The following is a 22,433-nucleotide window of genomic DNA, read 5'->3' on the forward strand; positions in this document are numbered from 1 at the left end:
GGAAGTGAGGGAAAAAGGGAAAGCTGACCTTTCTTTTTTAGTCTGAACAAACAGGAAGAGGAAAGTAAAGACTTTTAAACTTTAGAAGCAGTATTTTAAGCTTTTTATGTTTATCCACTTGAAACCTGTTATTTTAAAAACCAAATGTTTAGTGTGAAAAATATGAAAATGTATGCTTTAGAAATTGTTGTTGAAGAGAAATATTTATTTATTTATTTTTAAATATTTATTTTTTAGTTTTAGGTGGATACAATATCTTTATTGTATTTTTTATGTGGTGCTGAGGATAGAACCCAGTGCCCCACATGTGTTAGGCAAGCACTCTACCACTTGAGCCACAACCCTAGCCCCGACAAATATTTATAATAAATTATTTTTGTAATATTTATGTAAACTATTCTTCAAATATTGTTTTTTACCTGTGAGTTAATGATAATTTTACCTTCTAATTGATCAACGTAAATGAATTTGACCAATAAAATTGAAACAAATTATCATGTGGTTATTATAGTTCAGACTTAATCTGAAAAATTTAAAACTGCTAAATTGTAACTTCTAAAATAACTAATTTTAATCTTTGGGTGGTGAAGAATATGCATTTTCTAGCAAAAGATAAGATTGTGTTCTCTCTGTAAGCAGTCTGATCAAGTGTGGTCTCCCTGACTCATGGCTTAAGGTTATTTGATATAAATTAAATCTATCTTAATACTTTATTAAGAATTCACAATGGGCTTTTTAAAATGGACTGGAGATGGCTGATGAACTTGATGTTCTGGAATATAGATTGCTGCTATCTTTCAGGGCATGAAAGGAGAAACCAAAAACATTCTGTTTTAGTTTTTGAATCGTTTTGCTGTTCCTTTAGAAGCTATCTTTTCAAGGGATAAACTAATATAATGTGACATATTTTAAGCATGAAACATCAGAGTTTTGACCAAACTGCTGACAGCATTTTTGTTCAGAAAGGACCTAATTAAAAGTAACCCTGAGTTACTGGCCCAGATACTAGCTCAGGCTTAGGGAAAATGAAGCCCACGTACAGTTAATGGGTCAAACCAATTGTCCTGTAGTTCCTTTTGGTGCCTCTAATGTTTTTCTTATTGGCAAGCCCAAAGCAAAGATGGGAGCTTATTACTGATAGAATTTTCTTTTTCTAAAGTTAAGCTCTCAGTATTGTGTCCTCTTGACCTTCAATTCTCTCTGACTTCTTGACCTCCTTTCCCATTCAGCTGAAGGCCAGCTCATATAAAGTCTAGTTGATGTACAACCTAACATTACTATAGTGGTGAGCATGTTATGTGGGTCAGAGACTTTATGTAAGGAATTGATCTATTAGTCAGATCCATGCTGTTAGCATTTTTTTAGGACTGAAGTTCTAACTAGTCTGTCTTCACATCTTCTTAGACTCCCCTATTCAACTTTGATGCTATAACTGTGCCTGAATTAGGTCTAAAAGCATTACCAGGAGTTGGTTTTACATATTCATGGTTGATCATTGAGTTTCTTGTAAACCACGTCTTCATTTTTCTTTAAAATCTTTGTTTCCAATTTTTGGGCTGCAGTATTTAATTCTGTTTGTTGTTTAGTCACAGGACTAGTAGTAAAGAACATTTCCCTTTTTTTTCCCTTTTTTTTTTCTTAACCATATTCAGGGTCAGTTTCTGTTTCCCCATTTCAGGTCACCATATGTGACTTTCAACCCTATCAGGCCTCTTTAAGTATTTTGTGAAACTTCATTTATTTAACCAGAAATAAGTTCACAGACAGTATAACCTGCCTTCCCATATAATGAAAACATAATGGCATTATTATAATATGAAAGGTAAATGAAAGTAATTTATGATAAAACAGTATGTATTTCAGGATGTACCTGTAAGGGCCTAATGGTAGTAAAAGATGTAATGTATGCAATTTTTGTTCCTACTTCTAAAGAATAAGTTCTATTATTGTGAATAATGTTGCAATAAACATTTTGACTTCCATTTCCCTGATAAATAGTAAGATTGAATATTTTTTCCCGTATCTGTTGGCTATTTGTGTGTCTTCTTTTAAGAACTGTCTACTTGGGTCCATTGCCCATTTTTAACATGTTTTTTCTTGCTGTTGAGTTGTGTTCACCACCTGAAGAATGGATAAAGAAAAATGGGGTGGGGCAGGGCTGTGGCTCAGCGGCAGAGTGTTTGCCTAGCCTGGGTGAGGCACTGGGTTTGATCCTCAGCACCACATGGAAATAAACAAATAAAAGCATTCTGTCCAGGTATAACAACAACAACAAAAATAAAATAAAAAGAAAATGTGGTAATATACACACTGGAATACTATTCAGCTATAAGAGGAGAATCTTGTCATTTGTGACAACATGAATAAACTTGAAGACATTATATTAACTAAAATAAAGCAGACACAGAAAGACAAACATTGCATGATCTCACTCATATATGGAAGGTAAAAATGTTGATTTCAAAGAAATGGAGAGTTCAGCAGTGATTACCAGAGGATGGGGAACATAGAGGTCAAGGAGGGATGGGGAATGGTTGATCAATGGAATACTACGTTATAGTTGAGCTAGAAATTTTGTTGTGCTATTGCAAAGGAGGGTAACTACTGTGAGAATGTACTGCATATTTAAAAAGTGTAGAACATTGACAATTTTCACCATAAAAAATGATAAATATTTGAGGAGATAGATATATTTAGCCTGATTTAAGCAGGACATAATGTATATATTGAAACATCATATTGCCTTAATATGTATAATTTAAATATTTTATGCATCAGTTAAAATAAATCTAAAGTTTAAAACAAGGAGCAAGTTAGGGTTTATGAAGAATAAGAAGATGATTCTGTATAGAAAGCCCCAGAAAATGAAAAAAAATCAGTGGTGCGTGTAGATCATATATAATACAAGTATTAGAATAAGTCACAATAGAACAGACTTGTTTTTCTATGATAAGAGAATGGAGAATATACTTGAAGTAGGGAAAAGATGCCAGGACAAATTACATGCTCTGAAAATGGAGGAAATGTGGAATATGATATTCATATAAATTACCTGTACTATATTTATAAGTGTAATGACAAATTCCTATGTTATAAAATAGGATGGGGTACTGATGGGGTATCAATCACAGAAACCATATCTTTTATTTTGAAATTGAGGCATTTTTAAGGTTCCTGGTACTTCAACAGACCTTGATCACCTGAAGTCCTATATCACCTAAAGATTGTATACTTCTTTAGGTGATGAGGAATAGAGAATAGATTAGAAAGAGAAATAATAAAATGAGAAGCTTTGGCAAAGTTGGATAATAGATGTCTCTACACAGAGAAGACTGAAAAACAAGCAAACATCAAATACTTTCAGTATTTTTATGTTTTTTTAATAGCATATATTCCTTAGTGTTAAAAACATTGAATTAAAACACAGAATTTCAATAATCTGAAATATTTGAAGTATTTTTATTGAGACCATAAGATTCATGTGTCTCTACTATTTTAATGTTTTGTTTGAAATCTATGAAAGTAGACTTAAATATTCTCTGATATTTTTGTAGTGGTTTTAATGCTTTCACAGTAGCTACACTATTGTATTAAACCTGCTTTCAACAAATATATAGTTGAAAATGCTCTAATATAGGTCAAGGAATAGATAACATTATTTTATTTTGAGACTCTATTTGATGTAAGTTTTTAATCTCCATAAATTTGTCCTAAAATATTTGGGCTAATATGTCCTAAATTATGGGCTTTTTCTCTTAAGTTCTTGTAAAATCTTCCTGTTTTAGTATACATAAGAATGTTCCTTGTGTCCATTTGTGTTTAATTGAGTCTGACAGAATATTCCTTTCTTCTGATACATGGGGCCATTCTTTGTTATGTGGGACTGCTTGCTCCATGTATTCCACGACTTTGGCCTCTGCCCACCAAATGCTAATGGTTTATCCTAATAATTATGAGTGATAAAAAACACCCTAACATGTTTCCAAAATGCTCTTGAGGGGGTGGTACTCACTGACTCTTTGGTTATACCTCACTATAAGTACATACCTGCATTTCCCAAAACAACCTCCACAAAGTTCATCTATGATTTACAGATATTTAAGGTTCATCTCTATCTTCTATTGAAGAAGATTCTTTTTCACATTGTGACTATTCTTGGCTAAATGGTGTCCCCCTCAAAATCCATATGTTGAAGTCATAACCCCTAGTATCTCAGTGTATGGCTGCATTTGGAAATAGGGTATTTTAAGATGGGTTCAAAGTCAATATGACCAGTATCCTTAGAAGAAAAGGAGAATAGTGCACAGACAACTACAGAGGGAAGACCATGGGAAAACACAGGGAAAATAAAGCCATCTGCAATTGGAGGAGACAAGATCCAAAATAAAATAATCATGCTGCCCACGTGGTTCTGTTGTTTAAGCTACACATTCTGAGAATCTGTTGGTATAAGTATTTATTCATAGTATTTATGTGATCTATTTAAACTGTTTTTCCTACAATATTGAGTTCTTTCAGGGTTATGTCTGTTCTTCATTCATCTTGGTATCAATACTGTTCTGCACATTGCCTGGTTTGTTGTAAATGTGCTCTAAATTACACATCACTGGTATTTTATTAGTAATGTTTAGTGCTAGGTGTTTTTTCTGGCTCCATTTTACAGATTAAGATTAAGCGCTCAGGGGCTGGGGTTGTGGCTCAGTGGTAGAGCGCTCATCTAGCACGTGCAGAGTGCTGGGTTTGATCCTCAGCACTACATCAAAATAAAATAAAGGTATTATGTTCAACTATAACTAAAACAAAATGTTAAAGAAAAGAGTAAGCACTCAGGATCACAGAGTTTAGTGGTAGGGCTCAACTTGAACCCATGCAATTTGTGGAGTCCATGTTCTTTTTTTTTTTTTTTTTTTAAATCTTCTAAGTTGTCAATGGACCTTTATTTTATTTATTTATATGTGGTGCTGAGAATCAAACCCAGTTCCCCACACATGCTTTTCATTATAGTGTATAGTTAAGAATATGGACTGCTGAGGTCATACTACAGTGGTAGAGTTCTTGCCTAGCATGTTTGGGGAACTGGGTTTGATTCTCAGCACCACATATAAATAAATTCCATGAGAATGGAATAATTGGGATATTGTAGGAAGGTATTGTCTGAAGGGAAAAGAAAGAGAGTTGGGACATTTCACTGGTAGGATTAGGAGCCTGAAACACACCTTAGTTGGAGGCAAGTTAGGGTATATGTACGTATGTACGTGTCTTGAGGCTTGGAAAAGTTATATCCTAATGTACTAGTATTGCTAATGAAAGTTTAAACATGTATTTTCTTCATTAAGAAATATTTCTATAGTGATGTGTAGTGAATTGTTCTTGTTGTAATGCTCCAAATTTCTTAATATGCATGTTATGATTGACTTCATACTCCTATATATGTTAATAGCAGGGTTAAGATGGTTAATATAGCTTTAGGGAATTTGCTATATTTTTAGTGAAAACATGAAGAAAAGTAAAGATGTTGCACATATCAATGAACACATCATGTTTCTTGAATTTTTAGGAAATGAACTAGTTCAGATTTTTTAAAATGTAAATGACAGTTTATACCCTTAATGCCAATGTATTTTTTTTGTTTGTTTTTGTTTTTTTGGGGGGGTACTGAGAATTGAACCCAAGGGCACTTGATCACTGAGCCACATCCCCAGCCCTATTTTGTATTTTATTTAGAGACAGGGTCTTATTGAGTTGCTTAATGCCTTGCTTTTGCTGAGGCTGGCTTTGAACTCTTGATCCCCCTGTTGCAGCCTCTCAAGCCACTGGGATTACAGCATATTTTTGATTTTTAGTAATTTGGTTAAATATTTCCTTGCTGACTCATGGCCATCTTTATAGCTCTTACTGTGGAGTGTTCTAGAGATGCCGTATGATTTGTTGAGACTTGTGAAACTTTCTATAATATATGATCCTGGATTGTTGTGCCCTTCTTATGTTTCTTGAACTTTCTTTAATGATTTTCTTCTTTCTATTGCTGCCAGATGTAATATCTTACCGTTTCATTGTGCCTTCCTGTAGCTCCTTCCTTGTTTCTTTTTAAAATTTATTTGTTTATTCTAATTTATTATACATGACAGCAGAATGCATCTCAATTCATAGTACACATATAGTGCACAATTTTTCATATTTCTGGTTGTACACACAGTAGAGTCACACCATTCATGTCTTCATACATGTACTTAGGATAATGATGTCCATCTCACTGCACCATCTTTCCTACCCCCATGCCCCCTCCCTTCCTCTCCCTCCCCTTTGCCCTATCTAAAGTTCCTCCATTCCTCCCATATTCCCTGCCCCACCCCATTATGGATCAGCATCCACATATCAGAGAACACACTCGGCTTTTGTTTTTGGGGGATTGGCTCACTTCACTAGGCATGATATTCTCCAACTCCATCCATTTACCTGCAAATTCCATGATTTTATTATCTCTTAATGCTGAGTAATATTCCATTGTGTAGATATACCACAGTTTCTTATCCATTCATCTATTGAAGGGCATCTAGGTTGGACCCACAATTTAGCTATTGTGAATTGTGCTGCTATAAATATTGATGTGGCTGTGTCCCTGTAGTATGCTGTTTTTAAGTCCTTTGGGTATAAACAAAAGAGTGGTATAGCTGGGTCAAAAGGTGGTTCCATTCTAAATTTTCCAAGGACTCTCCATACTGCTTTCCAGATTGGTTGTACCAATTTGCAGTCCTACCAGCAGTGTATGAGTGTGCCTTTTTCCCCACATCCTCACCAACACTTATTGTGGTTTGTATTCTTAATAGCTGCCATTCTGACTGGAGTGAGATGATATCTTAGAGTAATTTTGATTTGTATTTCTCTAATTTCTAGAAATGTTGAACTTTTTCTCATATATTTGTTGATTGTATATCTTCTTCTGAGAAGTGTCTGTTCATTTCCTTAGCCCATTTCTTGATTGGGTTATTTGTCTTTTTGGTGCTAAGTTTTTTGAGTTCTTTGTGTATCCTGGAGATTATTGCTCTATCTGATATACGTGTGGTAAAAATGTGCTCCCATTCTGTAGGCGCTCTCATCACCTCAATGATTGTTTCTTTCACTGAGAAGAAGCTTTTTAGTTTGAAACCATCCATTTATTGGTTCTTGATTTTATTTCTTATGCTATAGGAGTCTTGTTAAGGAAGTTGGGGTTTAATCTGACCTGATGAAGATTCGGGCCCACTTTTTCTTCTATTAGACACAGAGTCTCTGGTCTAATTCCTAGGTCCTTGATCCACTTTGGGTTGAGTTTTGTGCAAGGGTGAGAGGTAGGGTCTTAATTTCATTTTCTTGGATATAGATTTCCAGTTTTCTCAGAACATTTGTTGAGGAGGCTATCTTTTCTCCAATATATGTTTTTGGCAACCTTATCTAGTATGAGATAACTGTGTTTATGTGGGTTTGTCTCTTTGTCCTCTATTTTGTACCATTGGTCTACAAGTCTATTTTGGTGCCAATACTATGCCATTTTTGTTACTATAGCTCTGTAGTATAGTTTAACGTCTGGTATTGTGATGCCGCCTGCTTCACTCTTCTTGCTAAGGATTGCTTTAGCTATTTTGATTTTCTTATTTTTCAAGATGAATTTCATGATTGCTTTTTCTATTTCTATGAGGAATGCATTGGGATTTTGATTGGAATTGCATTAAATATAGCACTTTTGGAGATTATTATCTTTCCATCTTCTAAGGTATTTTTAAATTTCTTTCTTTCTTTTTAAAGAGAGAGAGCATTTTTTAATATTTATTTTTTAGTTTTTCGGTGGACACAACATCTTTATTTTACTTTTATGTGGTGCTGAGGATCGAACTCAGCGCCCCGCACATGCCAGGTGAGTGCATTACTGCTTGAGCCACATCCGCAGCCCTAAATTTATTTCTTTAGTGTTCTGTAGTTTCCACCGTATAGGTGTTTTACCTCTTTTGTTGATTCCCAAGTATTTTTCAAAAGCCATTATAAATGTAGTAGTTTTCCTAGTTTCTCTTCCAGAGGATTTGTCACTCATATACAGAAATGCCTTTGATTTGTGGATTTTGATTTTATATCCTGCTACTTTGCTGAATTCATTTACTAGTTTTAGAAGTTTTCTGGTGGAATTTTTTGGATCATCTAGGTATAGAATTATGTTGTCGATTAATAGTGCTAATTTGAGTTCTTCTTTTCCTATCCATATCTCTTTAATTTTTTCCATCTGTCTAATTGCTCTGGCTAGAGTCTCAAGAACTATGTTAAATAGAAGTGGTGAAAGAGGGTATCCCTGTCTTGTTCTAGTTTGTGGAAGGAATGCTTTCAGTTTTTTCTCCATTTAGAATGATGTTGGCCTTGGGCTTAGCTTTTACAATGTTGAGATATGTTCCAGTTATCCCTTGCTTTTCTAGTGTTTTGAACATGAAGGGGTGCTGTATTTTGTTGAATGCTTTTTCTGCATCTATTGAGATGATCATATGATTCTTATCTTTAAGTCTTTTGATGTGATGAATTACGTTTATTGATATCTGTATTTTGAACCAACCTTACATCTCTGGGATGAACCCCACTTGATTGTGGTGCACTGTCTTTTAAATAAGTTTTTGTATTTGATTTGCAGAATTTTATTGAGGAATTTTGCATCTATGTTTGTTAGAAATATTGGTCTGAAGTTTTCTTTCTTTTATGTGTCTTTGTCTGGTTTTGTGATCAAGGTGATATTGGCCTTATAGAATAAGTTTGGAAGTGTTCCCTGTTTTTCTATTTCATAAAATAATTTGAGGAGTATTGGTATTAGTTCTTCTTTGAAGTTCTTACAGAACTCAGCTGTGTATCCATCTTGTCCTGGGCTTTTCTTGGTTGGTAGGCTTCTGATAGTGTCTTCTATTTCATTGCTTGAAATTGATCTGTTTAACTCGTATATATCATCCTGAATCAGTTTGGGCAAATCATATGACTCTAGATATTTGTTGAAGCCTTCAGTGTTTTCTATTTTATTGGAGTAAAAATTTTCAAAATAATTTCTAAATTATCTTCTGTATTTTTGTAGTTTCTGTTGTGATATTTCCTTTTTCATCACAGATGTTAGTAAGTAGAGTTTTGTCTCTCCTCTTTGTTAGTATGGCTAAGGGTTTATCAATTTTATTATTTTTTTTGAAAGAACCACCTTTCTGTTTTGTCAATTTTTCAGTTGTTTCTTTTGTTTCATTTTCATTGATTTCAGCTTTGATTTTAATTATTTCCTGCCTTCTACTGCTTTTGGTGTTGATTTGTTGTTCTTTTTCTAGGGCTTTGAGATATAATGTTAGGTCTTTTATTTGTTGACTTTTTCTTCTTTTAAAGAATGAACTCCATGCACTGAACTTTCCTCTTAGTACTGCATTCATAGGGTCCCAGAGATTTCACTATGTTGTATCAGTGTTCTCATTTACCTCTGAGGATTTTTTAATCTCCTCTTTAATGTCTTCTGTAATCTATTATTCGTTCAGTAGCATATCATTTAGTCTCTAGGTGTTAGAATAGCTTCTACTTTTTATTTTATTATTGATTTCTAATTCATTCCATTATGATCTGATAGAATGTAGGGTAGTATCTCTACTTTTTTGTATTTGCTAAGAGTTGCTTTGTGGAATAATATATGGTCTATTTTAGAGAAGGATCCATGTGCTGCTGAGAAGAAAGTGTATTCACTTGTTGATGGATAAAATATTCTGTATAAGTCTGTAAAGTCTAAGTTATTGATTGTATCATTGAGTTCTATAGTTTATTTGTTTAACTTTTGTTTGGAAGATATATCCAGGGGTGAAAGAGGTGTGTTAAAGTCACCCAGAATTATTGTGTAATGGTGTATTTGACTCTTGAACTTGAGAAGAATTTGTTTGATGAACATAGATGCTCCATTGTTTGGGGCATATATATTTATAATTGTTATGATTTGTTGATATTACATACTGTAAGCAGTATGTTATATCCTTTTTTAGTCCTTTTGATTAATTTTGGCTTGAAGGCTAGTTTATTTGATATGAGGATGGAAACCCCTGCTTGTTTCTGCAGTCTATGTAAGTGTTATGTTTTTTTCCCCAACCTTTCACTTTTAGTCTGTGTATGTCTTTTCCTATGAGATGAGTCTCTTGAAGGCAGCATATTGTTAGGTCTTTTTTAATCCAATCTGCCAGTCTGTTTTTTGATTGGTGAGTTTAAGCCATTAACATTCAGGGTTATTATTGAGACATGATTTGTATTCCTAATCATTTTTATTTTTATTAATTTAAATTGACTTGGTTTCTCCTTTGTTTTTTTTCCCCTTTAGTGTAGTACCTCCCTTTGATGATTTTCATTGTTGTTTATCATTTCCTCCTCATGGAATATTTTGCTAAGGATGTTCTGTAGTGCATGCTTTCTAGTTGTAAATTCTTGTATCTTTTGTTTATCATGGAATGTTTTCTTTTGTCATCAAATCTAAAGCTTATTTTTGCTGGATATAAGATTCTTGGTTTACAGCCATTTTATTTCAAACTTTGGTATATGTTGTTTCAGGATCTACTAACTTTGAGGGTCTGGGTTGAGAAATTTCCAGATATCCTAATTGATTTACCCCTATATGTAATCTGATTCCTTTCTCTTATCGCTTTTGAAATTCTCTCCTTATTCTATATGAGAGGCATTTTTATTATAATGTGCCTTGGTGGAGATCTGTTGTGATTTTATACATTTGGTGTCCTGTAAGCCTGTTGTATTTGATTTTCCAATTCATACTTCATGTTTGGAAAATTTTCTGATATTATTTAATTGAATAGATTGTTCATTCTATTGGTTTGGAACTCTATGCCTTTCTCTATCCCCAAAATTCTTAAATTTGGTCTTTTTATGTTATTCCATAATTCTTGGATGTTCTGCTCATGGTTTCTTACCATATCTACTGTGTGGTCAACTTTATTTTCAAGATTATATATTTTGTCTTCATTATCTGAGGTTCTGACTTCCAAGTGATCTAATCTGTTGGTGGTGCTTTCTATTTAGTTTTTAACTTGGTTTATTGTTTCCTTTATTTGAAGAATTATTGGCTTTTTTTCCAGAACCTCTGTCTCATTGAAGTAATCTTTTGCTTCCTATATTTGCTTATGTAGCCCTTTATCGAAATGATTTTATGCTGTCTGTATTTGCTCTCTTATATCATCCTTTAATTCACAGAACATTTAATTATGTACATCCTGAACTCCTTGTTTGTCATTTCTTCTGCTGTGCTGGCCATGGGTTCTAAAAATGTAGTATCTTTGTTTGGGGCATTTTCTTCCCTTTTGTTTTTTTGGTTTTCATGTTGTTTGTGTGTCTTTCCTTCTAGCACTGCAGATCTGAGGTGTTACAGTTTTTACCCTATAGGCTTATAGTGTCCCTGCAGGTGTCCAATACCTCTTCTTTATGGGAGAGGCTGTATACAAACAATATACTGCCTTAAACCAAATAGCTGGTATTAAGATGTTTACAATTTTGTTACAATATACAGAAATGTTGAGTTCAAATCTTATCTACAATATAAACAGTAGGTTTGCAAAAGGGTCTAAAGTGTCTGATGGTGGGCAAAGAGAGAATCACTGTTGGGGTGTAGCATGAGATATTAAGGAGGTAGCAGGGGAGAATGTAGAGTTATTAGATCTTAGAAAGCTTAAAAGTGGACTCTAAAGAAGTTGGCTAGTAGCAGAAGAGAGAAATTGACTTTGGGGAGACAAGTAAGTGGGAAGACAATGCAGTACAACAAACAAATATAAAATTAAAAAATTTTTAAAAATGTAAAAAAAATAGTAGATAAATGAATATACAACACAACTGTAATACTATTGAGACATCCCAGTCCTCAGTAGCCTAATCCATGAAAAGTACTTGGTTTCACAAAGGTTAGGGATGTGGGGGCAGGAGGAGAGAGAAAGACAGAAAAGAAAAAAAAAAAGAGAAAAGGAAAATAATCTCCAAGGAAAATACAAGGATTGTTTTTGTGCGAGTTTAGTATCTTTCCTGCTTCCATTCTTATCCAATGGGTGGGGTTGTCTGTTTGCTGGTATCTCCACCTTCAGGATGGTGAAGGTTATTATGGTGGGAGGGTTGGTGTTGGGGGCATTCCTAGATGTGGGGTATAGTACTTGCTGGTCCCTGATGGCAGCACCCCAAGGATCTCCTTGTGGGGCCCACTCATGTGATGTGGGTGCCTGGTCTTATATCCTTATATCACCTGCAGACCTCACAATTCCTGGTATCTAATTTAGTTTCTAAACTGTATGTCACTTACCCCCTCCCTTTCTACTTCCCAATTAGGAACCTTTCTCTTCAGAGGTCTTGTGGGCTGCACCCTGGGGGCTGCACACCTGTCATTGAGAGCTATTTTGTATTGGGCAGTTCAGGGCTAGGCTTTGCGAGCTAAGGACCAGACTGCTGTGTAGCTCCAATCACATGCCAGATTAGTGGCTGTGGGGGAGAGGGGAGATTTGGGGACTATAGGTACCTTGATATTGCTTCTAGGCTACGGAAGGTGTCCCTACCTGGGAGTTGTCCCAGTTGAAGATGGTGACAGAGGTGTCCCAAGATGGAGGCAGCTGCTTTCAGTGATGGGGTGTTGGGTTGGCTGGGTCCAGGCAGTGGCATTGGGTTACATGTTCAGAGATGCAGCTCTGTGGTGTGTAGGGTTATTGCTGGCAGCTGTCTCCAGACCCTGTTCTGTGTCCCCAGGTGCAGGCTACTGCATGTAGGGGATTATGACAGTGGTTGCAGTGCCCCAAGATGGAGGCGATCAGGGGAGCTTCATGTTGGTAGATGGAGGTTCACAGGGTCCTGCATAGGGGAGCAGCCAGGAATTCTGCACTGACACTGAGGTCTGGAAACCTGCACAGGCATGGCAGCTGGAATTCCTGCATGGGAGCAGCTGCCAGGGGTCCTCTAATAACTCCAAGAGAAATAGTATTGCGACACAGAACGCAGCCTCCCTCTTGCCTGCCATCTTGGATCCCCATCTTTCCCTGCTTCTTTCTGATTTGTTGTATGCTCAAAATTAGTTTTCCAAGCTTGTTTAGAATTATATGTGAAGAATTAACGGATATGTCCATTATTAACATGAATGTTCATTTGTGCTTAAGTTTTGTGACATCTGTTTTGTCTTTGAGGCCTCTTATTCTTTCATTGGTGCTGTTTGAATAGATGGTGTTACTCCAATATTGGTTCATTCTAGATATTATATTATAAAATGTTGTAATTTTTGTGTTAAAAGGTCTTGTTTCGCTTAATCTTCAGAAGTTCAGATACTTTTCCAGTAGATTGTTTTAGTGACTTTTGTAATTGAATATTATTGGAAAGTAAAGTTCTTTCTGCTTTACTTTCTGCTCTAATTTACCTGTTTTAAAAGTGTGAGAAAAGTCAACACATACTTTTGGTGATGGTTTCAGGAGCAGCATTTATTTAACCACCAACTCAAGAGGACATAACAACTTATCAGGGAAGTAAAGAATTGGAACTGTTTTGAAAAGATCAAGAGACTAATCATGGATTTAAGAGTAGAAAACATTTGAAGCACGGGAACTGCAGAATGAAATGAAAGGGTATAATAGGAACTTGAGAGCTGACAAGGAATTGAATCAGTGTGGTACAATTTAATTAGCGTGGTATACAAGAGAAATGAAAGTGAGGCAAGGGAATAGGGGAAGAATTTCCTGGCATTGCTTTGCAGAATCATATTTATAAAATAAATCAAAGTAGTAGTTGATGGTTGACCTTAAGATAAAATTATTTACATCAGTATAAGGAATAGTGGGCTAAAGTCGGATTCAAAGGGCTAAGGAGGTAATATTGTGTACAGAGAGTTTTTATAATCAAATGGTCTTAGGTTAGATTCTTGGCTCTTATTTCTGACTGTTTTGAGATTAAATAAGTATTTTTCTCTTTTTTCATGCATTAATGATACTTTATAGTGTATTTCATTGTGGCATATTTTTACATGAATATAAAATAATTTGCTCAATTTCACTCCCAATACCTTCCCTTACCCACTCCTCCCTCCCCTTGACCCTCTTCCCCTACCCTAATGGTCTCCCTTCTACTTTCATATAAGATGAAACAGATGGTACTTGTTTTTCTGAGTCTGGTTTATTTCACTTAACATGATGCTCTCCAGTTCCATCCATTTTCTTGCAAATTATATAATTTCATTTTTCTTTATGTTTGAATAAAACTTTTCTTTATACAGCTTTGAAATGAACCAAGGTTTCCATGATTCCATGATGTGGTTATTGTGAATCATGATGCAATAAACATGGGTATGCATATATCATTATAGTGTGCTGACTATAATTCTCCTAGGTAGATTCCAAGGATCAGTATAGCTGGATCATTATCATATATTAATTTTATTTTTTTTGAGAAACCTACATGCTGATTTCCATGATAGCTGCACTAATTTCTATTTTTACCAACAGTTTATAAGAGTTTATTTTTTCCTGCATCTTCCCCAGCATTTATTATTAAACAAGTAATTTTAAAGATATTTTGGTCTCAGAGTCCTCCTTGGTGTATTTCAGGTAATTATGCCTACCTTCAAGGTTATTGAGAATCACTGAAAATATACATACTTTTTGCTTAATACAGTAATTGGCAAGTAATTAATGTTTATCAAATGCCTACTAACTTATGGCTAGTCCTTCACTATGATGTACATATAGCAGCTGTTGGTAAATTATAAATTGAGGAAATAATATTTTCTATGATAAATTCAAGTTGAACATACTGTTTTTTGCATTATTTCAGTCTCATGCTTCACCATATGTAAAGCAGTGTTACCTTGTCTTATTGTTGCTGTTGATACTGTTATTGTTGAAACTGCAGTTTATTAGGTGAATGTATGGACAACATGGATCTAAGTAGGATAAATATTATTATCTTTTTTTTCAAAACAATACACACACATATACACACACACAAATAAATTTTTTCAAAGTCACACAGCTAGAAATAGGTTGAGTAGGGTCTTTGGACTTGTCCTGGAACTGGTATCTCTTATTTGAAGTGTCTTTGGATGAAAGAAAGATAGAAATCACTTAATAAAGTAAACATTGAAAAAGTATTTGCATACATTAGAAATAATACATCTTATGGTCAAAGTGAAGATTCTAGGAAGAAAATCAAAACCAGTATTTACGTCTGGTCCTACTTTTGCTTATATCCTATTTTGCCATTGTGCATTTATTTATTTATTTATTTTAAGTTGTGGATGGACATAATACCTTCATTTATTTTTATGTGGTACTGAGGATTGAACCCAGTGTCTCATACATGCAAAATGAGCAGTCTACCACTGAGCCACAACCTCAGTGCCCACATTGTACATTTTTTGAAAAATTTGTATTTGTCCTTTTTAGTTATAATGATAGTAGAATATATTTTGACATATTATACATACATGGAGTAAACTTTTCTGTGGTTGTACATGATGTTGAGTTACACTGGTTACATATTCAAATATAAACAGGAAAGTTATGTCCTATTTATTTTACTATCTTTCCTATTCACATTCTCCCTCCCTTCTCCCCACTCCCACCTGTCTAATCTTGTGAACCTCCACTCCTACCCCACCGCTTATTGTGGGTCAGCATCTTCATATCAGAGAGAACATTTGTCCTTTGTTTTTTGGAATTGGCACTTAACATGATAGTTCTAGTTCTAACCATTTCCTGGCAAAGGCCATAATTTCATTCTTCTTTATGGCTCAGTAATGTTCCATTGTGTATATGTACCACATCTTCTTCATTTATTCATTCATTGAAGGGCACCTAGGTTGGCTTCATAGCTTAGCTATTGTGAATTGAGCTGCTATAAGCATTGATGTGGTTTCATTACAGTGGTATGCTGATTTAAAGTCTCTTAGGTATATATTGAGGAGTGGGAAAACTGGGTCAAATGGTTGTTCCATTCCAAGTTTTCTAAGGACTCTCCATAGTACTTTGCCGAGTGGTTGCACCAATTTGCAGTCCCACCAGCAATGCATGAGTGTACCTTTTCCTCCATAGCCTCAACAACAATTATTATTACTTGTATTCTTAGTAATTCCATTGTGTATTTTTGATAACAATAATTTTGAACTTTGTGGGACATTATAGCCTTTTCTGAGAATCCTCACTTCAGTTAGTGACACCATCTTTATTAAGTACCAATAATGTGATATTTTTAAACTCCTTTCATTCATCCAATTAGTTAATAAAATTTGTTACTTCCTCCTATCCCATTGCCACTATTTTGTTTTCAGACCATCCTATCACATGTTTAGACTACTATGAGCACCTGCAAATAGTTCTTCCAACCACGCTTTTCACTTCCCTTTTTATCTTTCACACTATGGTTGATGCTCCACAGCTCCTATGGCCTGATTTTGATACTCTCATCTATGTTTCCCAACCCTTTACACTTCTATTATAGTAAACTTATCCTAAGGTAAAAGTCATATGGAAAAGACAAGATAAATACTTGATTCTTTCCCTTTCTCTACCCATTTCTAAGGGAATGATTTGGTACTTTAGTGCCCTTCATAGATGATCCATCATGATTCAAAGCCAGCCTTGGCAAAAGCGAGGCACTAAATAACTCAGTAAGATCTTGTCTCTAAATAAAATACAAAATAGGGCTGGAGATGTGGCTCAGTGCTTGAGTGCTCCTGAGTTCAATCCCCAATAACACTACACCCCCAAAAGATGATTGATCATAAATTCTAACATCATTATGAACTCACACATTTAAACATTTCTGGCATGTTTAAATCTATTGCAGTTACTATCATTATTAATGCCCCAATTAGTCCATATTTGGCCAAAAAAAGCTTATAGAAATTGGCTTCAGTGTCACATTGCTGCAGTAGCCTTTGATGGCTTCATTACTTTCTGTTATGACAAGATATTTCAGTCTTATCTTATACCTTTTCTGCTCCAGACCCCGTAGTCAGCCATTTAAAAAAGAGTCGTCCTTCATTTACTTGGGGGTGATGGTGTTTACATATCATAATATAGGTTGCTAGGCTTGTTATTAAAGCCTTTAACTGTTACAGATCTACATATTTTTTAAGGTACAATATATCAAGGGTTCTTATTGGAGCTGGGGCAGGGGATATAGCTCAATGGTAGAAAACTTGCCCAGCATGTGTAAAGCCCTGTGTTAGATCCCAGTGTCACAAAGAAAGTTCGTATTTACAATTCCACTTCAAATTTAAGGCTACAGTGTTTTAAATTAACTTCAATGATACTTCATTGATTATTTTGTTTACCATTCATACACAACAGCCTTGATAATAATACCAACACTGCTAACACCAACATGATTACTAAAAGCAACTTAATATTTGTACAGGTAACCTTTTTTTCTTAAGGTGTATCTCACTAGAAATGTACAGTTAAATTGTTGTTTTAAGATAATTTGAAATATAATTCAGTATTATGTATCACTAACAGGATATAGAGCAGAGTCCATTTATTTATCTTACTTTTGATTTTTACAGTTGGGTTTTAAATTTAATTTTGATTTTGAATTAGATATTATATTTACTTACATAGTTCCAAAGTCAAATCTACAAAAGAAAATCTTTTCAAAGAAGTCAAACTACTACCCCTCTCCTTTTCTCTTAAAGATAATAGTCCATCTTGCCCTTTTAAAAGTAAACAATAGCATATTGTATGTACTATTTTCCACTGAATATTTTCATCAGAATATATTTTGGAGATATTTCTCATTCTGTTTTGGAGATGTTTAATACTCCATTGTGTGTAAGTATTTTAGTTTATTCAACCTGTCCTCTATGATGAACTGCTTCTCCTTTGCAAGTAGTGCTGTAATGAATGGCCTTGTAGATAAAACAAGATCTCATTGGATCCCTAAGACAATTTATAGTATAAATGAAACTTTAGAACTTCCTGTGTAGTCTGGTTTTGAAAAGTGAAATACTGGGTGGTGACTTAATGCCTGTATGATTGGCCTATTCATGGTTATGTACATTTTGATGGCAGAGGAAGCAGCCTTTGTCTCTGCCTTTAAAATTATTTGCTAAAGATTTTTACTCATTTCCCACATTTGATATTGGAGGTAGCTTGCCCCTTTCTGCTTCAATGAAAGACCATAAAGATTATAGTCTTAAATTCAGCAAAAACCCAGGACGGCCGTGAGTTAATCAATGCCAACATATTTACATGGCCCCTTGTTGTAATTCCTTTTTCCACATATATTGTGAGAAGAAAAATTTTCAAATATCTTTTACCCCCTTTTTACTCTGCCATTTTTATTTCATAATTTTCCCTTCTTTTTTTTTCTTTAAAGGTTTTTGTAGTTGTAGATGAACAGAATGCTTATTTTTTTGTGGTACTGAGGATTAAACCCAGTGCCTCACACATGCTAGGCAAGAGCTCTGCCACTGAGCTACAGCCCCAGCCCTTTCCCCTTCTTTTTACCCTGCCCTTTTTCATTTCATAATTTTTAACCACTTCCATAAAAGCTTTTTAAAGAAAACTGTTGTTTGTCCTTGCTAGAGTTCCTAGAGGATTGAATCTGAACTCTTGTTTCTGTTGGTAATGGCAGAGTGGGTTCCTGTCTGTGCAGGGTTTCAAAGTTTCTCAGCTGGCTTGCTGACCCCCTTTCTGTAGTCTAAAGAAAAGGGACTAACTGTTCAAGTGCCACTCCTGAACTTTGAAAGGAAGTTCTAAATGTTGTCCTGTGCTATCAGTATATTTTAGCCTTGATATATAAGCTCAGTGTAATCCAAGTTTAATCTCAACCTCCAATGCCTCTTGGAAAAGAGTGTCACAAGTAACAGTAATGGTTTAAAAGTAAATCATATATCAATACATACTATAAATGTAATTAATAAAAATCTCTATAATTCTATTAACCTGGAGGAACATGGGAGAAAAATTAATGTAACATAGGCTGAAAGAATCATACACTAATAATTATATACTAAATCCATTTGAAAGTGAGATAAAACTAAAGAAAATAGAGAATGAAAAGTACAAAAAGGAAAAAGAAAAAAAATGGAAGAAGAGAGGGAGGGGAAATGGCTTAAAATAGAGTGAAGTGGTAATAGAAGTTGGAGCCCATGTGGAATGGTTGTATATAGGAGAGACTAGTTAGTCATTAATATCATTCAGTTAATATGTTAATTATCACTCAGAGGTTCATATTAATTATTTCAGAAGTTTTTAAAATAGTCTTTTGTGTCTGACATTTCAACTTTTAGAAAGTGCTAACTATGAGGAAGACTTTAAAATGTAAATCACCTTCCATTTCATCTCTGCCCCAGGCCAGCCAAACTTGTTAGGTAACTTTGTATGCAGAATTAGACCCCTTCCTTGCCTGACCACCTCCTCTGGAATAGGTATGGTAAATTGCTTTTGTCTTTCAAAATGGCTTTGTTGTTTGTCTTGAGTGAAAGTGGAGTCTGTCTGAGGAATTGACCAACACCTTCACCTGGAGCCTCTTATTCAGAATCCCTGTCAACAAGTGCTAAACTTGCAGGGGTGCTTTTGGGACTTTACCTCCTCAGATCCAGATCCCTGCCCCCTTGTCTTTATCTCACAGATCAGTCTGTCAAATTCCAAAGGAAGTGGCCTTTGTTCTTCCTCACTCTGAGAGCCCTAGCAGGGTCAAAGTCTTTTGTGCTCAGAATGAGGCTGTTTGGGCATCAATGATCCAATGAAAAGTACTTGCCTAAGGCTTGTTTGGTCTTGAATATTCCAAAAACAAGTATACCAAGTACTAGGACCTAAGGGGGAAAAAGTGATCTCTGAAAAACCTTGGTAAACTGCTGGAGTTCCCAGTTGGCTTAGTGCATCTCAGCTCAGATCACCTCTGCTAGGAAGATTCAGGTAACTCTGTTGAGGATTACTAGTTCTCTCTCTATCTGGGGACTCCAGGCTTTCTCCCTATAAGCACAGCCCAGTGTTTCTGAGTTTGTGTTCTGTTCCAGTTGTAGATATGTTGATTAGTGACCATTTTTCTTAATCTTGGTAGGAAAGTGTCTTTATTCTTGAAGAGGGACTGCTTCCACTCCTCCACTGAGCCACAGCTTGGTGGACACTGCCTCAGTCTGTTGTCCTTATTAATTCTTTATTCTAGGAACCAACATTTTTTTTCCCTGGATACTATTTTACCGAGTTACCACCCTGCTTTCCCATCCCCTACCCCCAGTTTCTCTACATCACTTTGCTGCTGCAGAACTGCTGACTTAATTCAGTCTTGGAAAACTGCTGCAGCTCTGAAGATTCCTCTGAGCTGCCATCTTGTTATCTCCACTCATTACATTTTTGAGCACTAGTCCCAGCCCTGAGGTTGTAGAAGACTTTGGGGGAAATTGTAATAAGTTCTTAAGATTTTGAGTTCAGATTGTTTTGTAAATGTCTTTATAAAAATTTCAGGGTTCTTTTTTAGATGTGCATGACAGCAGAATCCATTTTGATATAATTATAAAGGATGGAATATATTTTATTCTACTTAGGATCCCATGCTTATGGATGTACATGATGGTGGGATTCACTGTGTTGATTTCATATATGTACATGGGAAAATTATGTCAGATTCATTCTACTGTCTTTTCCTATCTCCCCTCCTTTCCCTCCATTCCCCATCATCTAATCTACTGAACTTCTATTCTTCCCCTCACCCCCCTCAGCCTTATTATGGGTTAGCTTCCTCATTGTCTTTATGTTCTATTTCTGTTCTGCAGGAACCAAGTCTGTAAATCACAGTCCATACAATCATGCATCATGGTGGTGAGGTTAATTTATGAAACAAGATGCCATGATCCAACTTTCAAGCCTTTGCTTAGATAAAACCTTGGCTTTAGAACAAATGATATGGCAAACCACAAAAGATTCCTTCATTTAATGTTTTTTTTTTTTTTTTTTTTGATTCATTGACAAACTCTGGGGCTAAATGTATTCCATAAGATGATTCTAATGTGGCTATAAAAGATTATGTGAAAGACAGAGCTACCCATACTTCCCTTCCTGCCATCTTTCATTTTGATAAATTTGTTAAGATTATTTGTTTTGGACCAAGAACAACTGTTATCTTTATTTAGACTTCATGTTTGCACTCCCTTGAATCCCTTGCATAATAAAGGACAGTGACCTGGTTAGTAATATAGAGATTTATGTTGGAAAGATTAATACCTGATCAATGGACTATTAACAGGTTTGATTTTTTTGTTTGTTTTTAACCAAACAGGGTCCTGGAAATGCAAATTTAAGACTTAACAGACTATTTTCAATATCAGGTCAAAAGTCTGACTTTTAAACCTAGCAAATATTGAATATAAGTTTCTTTTATGTGCCCATATGTTTATATGCATACAGATTAAGTGCATGGTACTAAATTGACATATGGAAAATTAGCCCAAAATGCCTTTTTGATTCATATGACTTTAGTAAATCTGTAATAAGTAAGTTAAACTTGTTTGTAATGTGTTTAAAATATAGTAACTCATTTTTCTGGCCTGCTAACTAATTAGGATATAGGATATTTGTTTCTAAATATTCAAGATACAGGTGTTCAATGTTTTCTATATAAAGCATTTTCTTCAGACCCTTTTGGCAAAACAAACAAACAAAAAACAAACTAAAACCAAAAATAAAATTTAAAATGTTAACTATGCTTGATTTTTGTAAATAATTTAAAGATAGCTACTAAAATGAGTAAATAAGTATATAGGACAGGCATTTTTGATTCTTAAAAATGTAGTTTTTAAAATAGCTTTGATTTTACAAGAAAACTTTAGTTCAGAGCTAGAAATCTTAGGTGTTTCATCCCTCAGAAATTTTTTTAATAAGTATATAATGTTTACATTTGTATGTGACCTTCATGGTTTGTCTAAAATATTAATTATTCAATAAATTTGGAAAGTCACAAGTGAGCCTATACTTTCTTTGTTCCAATCAATGAAAATAATAAAAGATTTTAAATGCTAATAATCTATGTATCATTTATGTTTCTGATTTCTGGAATTACTTCATTTGATATTCTTTTTTTATTAGTTGTTCAAAACATTACATAGCTCTTGACATATCATATTTTATACATTTGATTCAAATGGGTTATGAACTCCCATTTTTGCCCCGTATACAGATTGCAGAATCATATCGGTTACACATCCACGTTTTTACATACTGCCATACTAGTGTATGTTGTATTCTGCTGCCTTTCCTATCCTCTACTATCCCCTCTCCCCTCCCCTCCCATCTTCTCTCTCTACCCCATATACTGTAATTCATTTCTCTCCCTTGTTTTTTTCCCTTTTCCCTCATTTCCTCTTATATGTAATTTTGTATAATGATGAGGGTCTCCTTCCATTTCCATGCAATTTCCCTTCTCTCTCCCTTTCCCTCCCACCTCTCGTCCCTGTT

At 34.9% G+C, this 22,433-nt stretch overlaps 1 protein-coding gene across 5 annotated transcripts in view; it reads left to right on the forward strand.

Annotated features, from left to right (window-relative positions):
* Klhl13 (kelch like family member 13) overlaps positions 1-22,433 on the forward strand; it is a 173,901-nt gene that overhangs the window by 33,609 nt on the left and 117,859 nt on the right. For 2 of the 5 annotated variants that reach the window (XM_048797124.1, XM_048797122.1), the window contains exon 1: positions 19,718-19,898. The exons of the other annotated variants lie outside the window; for them this stretch is intronic. The gene's annotated coding sequence lies outside the window, so the exon portion shown is untranslated. Of the gene's footprint in view, positions 1-19,717; positions 19,899-22,433 lie in introns of those variants that run through there. 5 annotated transcript variants of the gene reach the window in all.

Source organism: Marmota marmota, unplaced genomic scaffold, assembly GCF_001458135.2.
Source record: "Marmota marmota marmota unplaced genomic scaffold, marMar, whole genome shotgun sequence".
In the NCBI taxonomy this organism is placed as follows: Eukaryota; Metazoa; Chordata; class Mammalia; order Rodentia; family Sciuridae; genus Marmota; species Marmota marmota.